The following is an 8,871-nucleotide window of genomic DNA, read 5'->3' as shown; positions in this document are numbered from 1 at the left end:
ATGGTTACAACACAGGAGGATGCTATTTGGCCCATCGAGCCTATGCTGGCTCTTTGTAAGAGCAACTCACTTAGTCCCATTCCCCCACTCTTTCCCCGCAGCCCTGCAAATTTTTTCCCTTTAAGTATTTGTTCATGAATCTGCTTCCACGACCCTTTCAGGCAAGGCATTCCAGATCATAACTACTTGCTACATAAAAAGGTTTTCCTCATATTGCCTTTGGTTCTTCTGCCCATCACCTTAAATCTGTATCCTCTTGACCCTTCCACCACTGGGAACAGTTTCTCTTCATTTACTTTATCTAAACCTATCATGATTTTGAACACTTCTATCAAACCTCCTCTTAACCTTCTCTGCTCTATGGAGAACAATCCCAGCTTCTCCAATCTATCCATGTAACTGAAGTCCCTCATCCCTAGAACCATTCTAGTAAATCTTTCTGCACCCTCTCTAAGGCTTCACATCTTTCCTAAAGTGCAGTGCCCAGAATTGGACACAATACTCCAGCTATGGCTGAACCAGTGTTTTATAAAGGTTCAACATAACCTCCTTGCTTTTGTACTCTAGGCCTCTATTTATAAAGCCCAGGATCCCATATGCTTTTTTAAACACTTTTTCCTGCCATCTTCAAAGTTTTGTGCACATATACCCCCCAATCTCTCTATTCCTGCACCCACTTTAGAATTGTACCATTTGGTTTATATTGCCTCGCCTCATTCTTCCTACCACAATGTATCACTTCGTACCTCTGCATTAAATTTCACCTGCCACATGTCCACCCATTCCACCAGCCTGTCTCTGTCCTCTTGAAGTCTATTACTATCCTGCTCAGTGTTTACTACACTTTCAAGTTTTGTGTCATCTCTTGCGATTGTTAGGTTAGCATAATCCAGTTTTTTTTTCTATCATTCATTTCCTGGGAGCAAGGGTCACATGAGAGGGGGTACAGGATAATATCTGAATAAATTAGGGATGTGCTCAAGCATGTGATTTTTTTTGAGAACCAATCAAGATTGAACAAGTTCCTATGGTGTGTAAAGCATGGTACTATTTGAAGAATGTCGAAGGCTCCCACAAGGTAGATAATCTTATTTTTGAACATTGTCTAACCTTAAATCTTTCCTGCAACTCCATGTTTGAACCACTCCAATCAGACTTCTGGCCTTGCCACAGCACAGAAATGGCCCTTATTAAAGTTACAAATTACATCTGTTGTGACTGTGACCATGGTAAACTATCCCTCCTTATCCTTCTCAAGCCTTTGACATGGTTGACCACACTATCATCTTCCAACATTTGTCTGGCCTGTAGTTACCAGGTTTATCCTTTATATATTTTTTTATTCGTTCATGGGATGTGGGTGTAGCTGGCAAGGCCGGCATTTATTGCCCATCCCTAATTGCCCTTGAGAAGGTGGTGGTGAGCCGCCTTCTTGAACTGCTGCAGTCTGTGTGGTGAAGGTTCTCCCACAGTGCTGTTAGGAAGGGAGTTCCAGGATTTTGACCCAGTGACGATGAAGAAACGGCGATATATTTCCAAGTCGGGATGGTGTGAGACTTGGAGGGGAACGTGCAGGTGGTGTTGTTCCCATCTGCCTGCTGCTCTTGTCCTAGGTGGTAGAGGTCGCGGGTTTGGGAGGTGCTGTCGAAGAAGCCTTGGCGAGTTGCTGCAGTGCATCCTGTGGATGGTACTGCAGCCATTGTGCGCCGGTTGTGAAGGGAGTGAATGTTTAGGGTGGTAGATGGGGTGCCAATCAAGCCGGCTGCTTTGTCCTGGATGGTGTCGAGCTTCTTGAGTGTTGTTGGGGCTGCACTCATCCAAGCAAGTAGAGAGTATTCCATCACACTCCTGACTTGTGCCTTGTAGATGGTGGAAAGGCTTTGGGGAGTCAGGAGGTGAGTCACTTGCCGCAGAACACCCAGCCTCTGACCTGCTCTTGTAGCCACAGTATTTATATGGCTGGTCCAGTTAAGTTTCTGGTCAATGGTGACCCCCAGCATGTTGGTGGTGGGGGATTCGGCGATGGTAATGCCGTTGAATGTCATGGGGAGGTGGTTAGATTCTCTCTTGTTGGAGATGGTCATTGCCTGGCACTTGTCTGGCATGAATATTACTTGCCACTTATGAGCCCAAGCCTGGATGTTGTCCAGGTCTTGCTGTATGCGGGCTCGGACTGCGTCATTATCTGAGGGGTTGCGAATGGAACTAAGCACTGTGCAATCATCAGCGAACATCCCCATTTCTGACCTTATGATGGAGGGAAGGTCATTGATGAAGCAGCGGAAGATGGTTGGGCCCAGGACACTGCCCTGAGGAACTCCTGCATCAATGTCCTGGGGCTGAGATGATTGGCCTCCAACAACCACTACCATCTTCCTTTGTACTAGGTATGACTCCAGCCACTGGAGAGTTTTCCCCCTGACTCCCATTGACTTCAATTTTACTAGGGCTCCTTGGTGCCACACTCGGTCAAATGCTGCCTTGATGTCAAGGGCAGTCACTCTCACCTCACCTCTGGAATTCAGCTCTTTTGTCCATGTTTGGACCAAGGCTGTAATGAGGTCTGGAGCAGAGTGGTCCTGGCGGAACCCAAACTGAGCATCGGTGAGCAGGTTATTGGTGAGTAAGTGCTGCTTGATAGCACTGTCGACGACACCTTCCATCACTTTGCTGATGATTGAGAGTAGACTGATGGGGCGGTAATTGGCCGGATTGGATTTGTCCTACTTTTTATGGACAGGACATACCTGGGCAATTTTCCACATTGTCGGGTAGATGCCAGTGTTGTTGCTGTACTGGAACAGCTTGGCTAGAGGTGCAGCTTGTTCTGGAGCACAAGCCTTCAGCACTACAGCCGGGATGTTGTCGGGGCCCATAGCCTTTGCTGTATCTAGTGCACTCAGCCGTTTCTTGATATCACGTGGAGTGAATCGAATTGGCTGAAGACTGGCTTCTGTGATGGTAGGGATATCGGGAGGAGGCCGAGATGGATCATCCACTCGGCACTTCTGGCTGAAGATGGTTACAAACGCTTCAGCCTTGTCTTTTGCACTCACGTGCTGGACTCTGCCATCATTGAGAATGGGGATGTTTGCAGAGCCTCCTCCTCCTGATAGTTGTTTAATTGTCCACCACCATTCACGACTGGATGTGGCAGGATTGCAGAGCTTTGATCTGATCTGTTGGTTGTAGAATCGCTTAGCTCTGGCTATAGCATGTTGCTTCCGCTGCTTAGCATGCATGTAGTCCTGTGTTGTAGCTTCACCAGGTTGGCACCTCATTTTTAGGTACACCTGGTGCTGCTTCTGGCATGCTCTTCTACACTCCTCATTGAACCAGGGTTGATCCCCTGGCTTGTTGGTAATGGTAGAGTGAGGAATATGCCGGGCCATGAGGTTACAGATTGTGCTGGAATACAATTCTGCTTCTGCTGATGGCCCTCAGCGCCTCATGAATGCCCAGTTTGAGCTGCTAGATCTGTTCTGAATCTATCCCATTTAGCACGGTGGTAGTGCCACACAACACGTTGGATGGTGTCCTCAGTGTGAAGACGGGACTTCGTCTCCACGAGGACTGTGCAGTGGTCACTCCTACCAATACTCATGGACAGATGCATTTGTGACAGGTAGATTGGTGAGGACGAGGTCAAGTAAGTTTTTCCCTCGTGTTGGTTCGTTCACCACCTGCTGCAGGCTCAGTCTGGCAGTTATGTCCTTCAGGACTCGGCTAGCTCGGTCAGTAGTGGTGCTGCCGAGCCACTCTTGGTGATGGACATTGAAGTCCCCCACCCATCGTACATTCTGTGCCCTTGCTACCCTCAGTGCTTCCTCCAAGTGATGCTCAACATGGAGGAGGACTGATTCATCAGCTGAGGGAGGGCGGTAGGTGGTAATCAGCAGGAGGTTTCCTTGCCCACGTTTGACCTGATGCCATGAGATTTCATGGGGTCCAGAGTCAATGTTGAGGACTCCCAGGGCCACTCCCTCCTGACTGTATATCACTGTCCCACCACCTCTGGTGGGTCTGTCCTGCCGGTGGGACAGGACATACCCAGGGATGGTGATGGAAGAGTCTGGGACGTTGGCTGAAAGGTATGATTCTGTGAGTATGGCTATGTCAGGCTGTTGCTTGACTAGTCTGTGGGACAGCTCTCCCAATTTTGGCACAAGTCCCCGGATGTTAGTGAGGAAGACTTTGCAGGGTCGACTGGGCTTGGTTTGCCTTTGTCGTGTCTGGTGCCTGGTGGTCTGTCCGGTTTTATTCTTTTGTGACTTTTTTTTAAGCGAGATTTTACAACTGTGTGGCTTACTAGGCCATTTCAGAGGGCAATTAAGAATCAACCACATTGCTGTGGGTCTGGAGTCACGTATAGGCCAGATCTGGAAAGGACGGCAGGTTTCCTTTCCTAAAGGTCATTAGTGAACCAGATGGGTTTTTAACGACAATCCGGTACTTTCATGGCCGCCATTACTGATACTAGTATTTTAATTCCAGATTTTATTTAATGAATTGAGTTTAATCAATTGAATTTAAATTCCCCAGCTGCTGTGGCAGGATTTGAACTCATGACTCTGGATAATTATATCCTTTTCGAACAAGGGTGTAACATTTGCAATTCTCCAGTCCTCTGGCACCACCCCTGTATTGGAAGATTATGGCCAGCACCTCTGCAAGTTCCACCCTTACTTCCCTCAGCAACCCAGGATGCATCGCATCTGGACTGGGTGACTTATCTACTTTAAGTACAGCTAGCCTTTCTAGTACCTCCTCTATTAGTTTTTAGCTCATCCATTATCTCAATTACCTCCTTTTACTGTGACTTTGCATCTGTATTTACTTTGGCAGCATCTTCTTCCTTCGTATTCATTTTGTACCTCAGCTATGCCCTCTGCCTCCAGAGTAGGGGCGTTCTCCTAGTGTCTTGGCCCATTTTTTTTTTAAAACGGGGAAAGGGCGGGGGAGTGGGATTAGCTGTATTGCTCTTGCATAGAGCCGGTGCGGACTCAATGGGCCGAATGGCTGCCTCCTGTGCTGTAACCTTCCTATGATTCTATGTGTAGATCTCCTTTTTGGTCCCTAATCAGCACCACCCCTCCTCTCACTTGTATTATCAACCTGACATCTGTCATACACCCCCTTTTCCTGCTTCATCTTACTCCCTCTCTCTTTAGTCATCCAGGAAGCTCTGGCTTTTGTTGGCCTACCTTGCCTTCTCACGGGAATGTACCTAGACTACCCGAACCATCTTCTCTTTAAAGGCTGCCCACTGTTCGATTACAGTTTTGCCTGCCAATCTTTGATTCCAATTTACCTGGGCCAGATCCGTTCTTAACCACTGAAATTGGCCCTCCTCTAATTAAGTATTTTTAGTCCAGATTGCTCCTTGTCCTTTTAACTAATCTAAATCTTATGATACTATGATCACTGTTCCCTAAATGTTCCCCCACTCACACTTGCTCCACTTGACCCACCACATTCCCCACAACCAGATCCAGCAATGCCTCCATCCTCGTTGAGCTGGAAGCATACTGATCAAGAAAGTTCTCCTGAACACACTTCAGAAATTCCTCCCCCTCTTTGATCTTCACACTATTGCTATAGCTGAAGTCCTCCATTATCACTACTCCTTATAGTTCTTACACCGCTCTGTAATTTCCCTGCAGATTTGCTCCTCGCTATCCTTCTCACTAATTGGTGGCCTATAGACTACACCTGGTAGTGTAAAGGCACCTCTAACTGAATAGATTCTGTCCTTGACCCCTCCAGGATATCCTCTCCAGTACTGCAATATTTTCCTTAAATCAGTACTGCCACTACCCTCCCCCTTTTTTTCCTTCCCTATCTTTCCTGAACACCTTGTATCCAGGAATATTTAGTACCCAATCATGCCTTTTTTTGAGCCAGGTCTCAGTTATCACCACTACGTCATGTTCCCATATGGCGATTTGCACCTACAGCTCACTAACTTTATTTACCGTACTTCGTGCATTTACACACGTGCACTCTAAACCTATCTTTGACCTTCTTGTATTCTCTCTTCATCTGATCCCATCTAATACGATACTATTTCTTATTCTAGTGCTATCTGTCTCTCCCAATCCTTTGTGCATGTTGTTTTTCCTTTCTAATGCTACATCCTGGTGCCCATCCCCCTGCCAAATTAGTTTAAACCCTCCCCCACAGCACTAGCGAACCTCCCAGCGAGGACATTGGTCCCATTTCTGTTGAGGTGCAAGCCATCAGTCTTGAACAGGTCCCTCCTGCCTTAGAACTTGTCTAAATACCCCAAAAATCTGAAGCCCTCCCTCCTGCACCATGTCTTTAGCCAAACATTAATCTGCCTTATCTTCCTATTTCTGTACTCATTAGCACACGGCACTGGGAGTAATCCAGAGATCGCTACTTTTGAGGTCCTGCTTTTCAACTTCCTCCCCAGCTCCTGAAACTCTAGCCGCAGGCTCTCATATCCTTTTTCTCTCCTATATCGTTGGTACCCACATGGACCATGACTTCTGCCTGTTCCCCTTCTGCAGAATTTTTTTTTTTTTTTTTTATTCGTTCACTGGATGTGGGCGTCGCTGGCAAGGCTGGCATTTATTGCCCATCCCTAATTGCCCTTGAGAAGGTGGTGGTGAGCCGCCTTCTTGAACCGCTGCAGTCCGTGTGGTGACGGTTCTCCCACAGTGCTGTTAGGAAGGGAGTTCCAGGATTTTGACCCAGCGACAATGAAGGAACGGCGATATATTTCCAAGTCGGGATGGTGTGTGACTTGGAGGGGAACGTGCAGGTGGTGTTCCCATGCGCCTGCTGCCCTTGTCCTTCCAGGTGGTAGAGGTCGCGGGTTTGGGAGATGCTGTCGAAGAAGCCTTGGCGAGTTGCTGCAGTGCATCCTGTGGATGGTGCACACTGCAGCCACAGTGCGCCGGTGGTGAAGGGAGTGAATGGGCTGCTTTATCTTGGATGGTGTCGAGCTTCTTGAGTGTTGTTGGAGCTGCACTCATCCAGGCAAGTGGAGAGTATTCCATCACACTCCTGACTTGTGCCTTGTAGATGGTGGAAAGGCTTTGGGGAGTCAGGAGGTGAGTCACTCGCCGCAGAATACCCAGCCTCTGACCTGCTCTCGTAGCCACAGTATTTATATGGCTGGTCCAGTTAAGTTTCTGGTCAATGGTGACCCCCAGGATGTTGATGGTGGGGGATTCGGCGATGGTAATGCCGTTGAATGTCAAGGGGAGGTGGTTAGACTCTCTCTTGTTGAAGATGGTCATTGCCTGGCACTTATCTGGCGCGAATGTTACTTGCCACTTATCAGCCCAAGCCTGGATGTTGTCCAGGTCTTGCTGCATGCGGGCTTGGACTGCTTCCATATCTGAGGGGTTGCGAATGGAGCTGAACACTGTGCAGTCATCAGCGAACATCCCCATTTCTGACCTTATGATGGAGGGAAGGTCATTGATGAAGCAGCGGAAGATGGTTGGGCCCAGGACACTGCCCTGAGGAACTCCTGCATCAATGTCCTGGGGCTGAGATGATTGGCCTCCAACAACCACTACCATCTTCCTTTGTGCTGGGTATGACTCCAGCCACTGGAGAGTTTTCCCCCTGATTGCCATTGACTTCAATTTTACTCGGGCTCCTTGGTGCCACACTCGGTCAAATGCTGCCTTGATGTCAAGGGCAGTCACTCTCACCTCACCTCTGGAATTCAGCTCTTTTGTCCATGTTTGGACCAAGGCTGTAATGAGGTCTGGAGCCGAGTGGTCCTGGCGGAACCCAAACTGAGCATCGGTGAGCAGGTTATTGGTGAGTAAGTGCCGCTTGATAGCACTGTCGACGACACCTTCCATCACTTTGCTGATGATTGAGAGTAGACTGATGGGGCGGTAATTGGCCGGATTGGATTTGTCCTGCTTTTTGTGGACAGGACATACCTGGGCAATTTTCCACATTGTCGGGTGGATGCCAGTGTTGTAGCTGTGCTGGAACAGCTTGGCTAGAGGCGCAGCTCGTTCTGGAGCACAAGTCTTCAGCACTACAGCTGGGATGTTGTCGGGGCCCATAGCCTTTGCTGCATCCAGCGCACTCAGCCGTTTCTTGATAGGCACCCCATCCACCACCCTGAACATTCACTCCCTTCACCACTGGCGCACTGTGGCTGCAGTGTGCACCATCCACAGGATGCACTGCAGCAACTCGCCAAGGCTTCTTCGACAGCACCTCCCAAACCCGTGACCTCTACCACCTAGAAGGACAAGAGCAGCAGGCGCATGGGAACAACACCACCTGCACATTCCCCTCCAAGTCACACACCATCCCGACTTGGAAATATATCGCCGTTCCTTCATTGTCACTGGGTCAAAATCCTGGAACTCCCTTCCTAACAGCACTGTGGGAGAACCGTCACCACACGGACTGCAGCGGTTCAAGAAGGCGGCTCACCACCACCTTCTCTAGGGCAATTAGGGATGGGCAATAAATGCCGGCCTTGCCAGCGACACCCACATCCCGTGAATCAATAAAAAAAATTTTTAAAAATCACGTGGAGTGAATCGAATTGGCCGAAGACTGGCTTCCACGATGGTGGGGATATCGGGAGGAGGCTGAGATGGATTATCCACTCAGCACTTCTGGCTGAAGATGGTTGCAAACGCTTCAGCCTTGTCTTTTGCACTCACGTGCTGGACTCCGCCATCATTGAGAATGGGGATGTTTGCAGAGCCTCCTCCTCCCGTTGTTTAATTGTCGTCCACCATTCACGACTGGATGTGGCAGGACTGCAGAGCTTTGATCTGATCCGTTGGTTGTGGAATCGCTTAGCTCTGTCTATAGCATGTTGCTTCCGCTGTTTCGCATGCATGTAGTCCTGAGTTG

The sequence above is a fragment of the Heptranchias perlo genome, chromosome 5, assembly GCF_035084215.1.
Source record: "Heptranchias perlo isolate sHepPer1 chromosome 5, sHepPer1.hap1, whole genome shotgun sequence".
Classification (NCBI taxonomy): Eukaryota; Metazoa; Chordata; class Chondrichthyes; order Hexanchiformes; family Hexanchidae; genus Heptranchias; species Heptranchias perlo.
Note: the sequence above shows the minus strand (reverse complement) of the source record.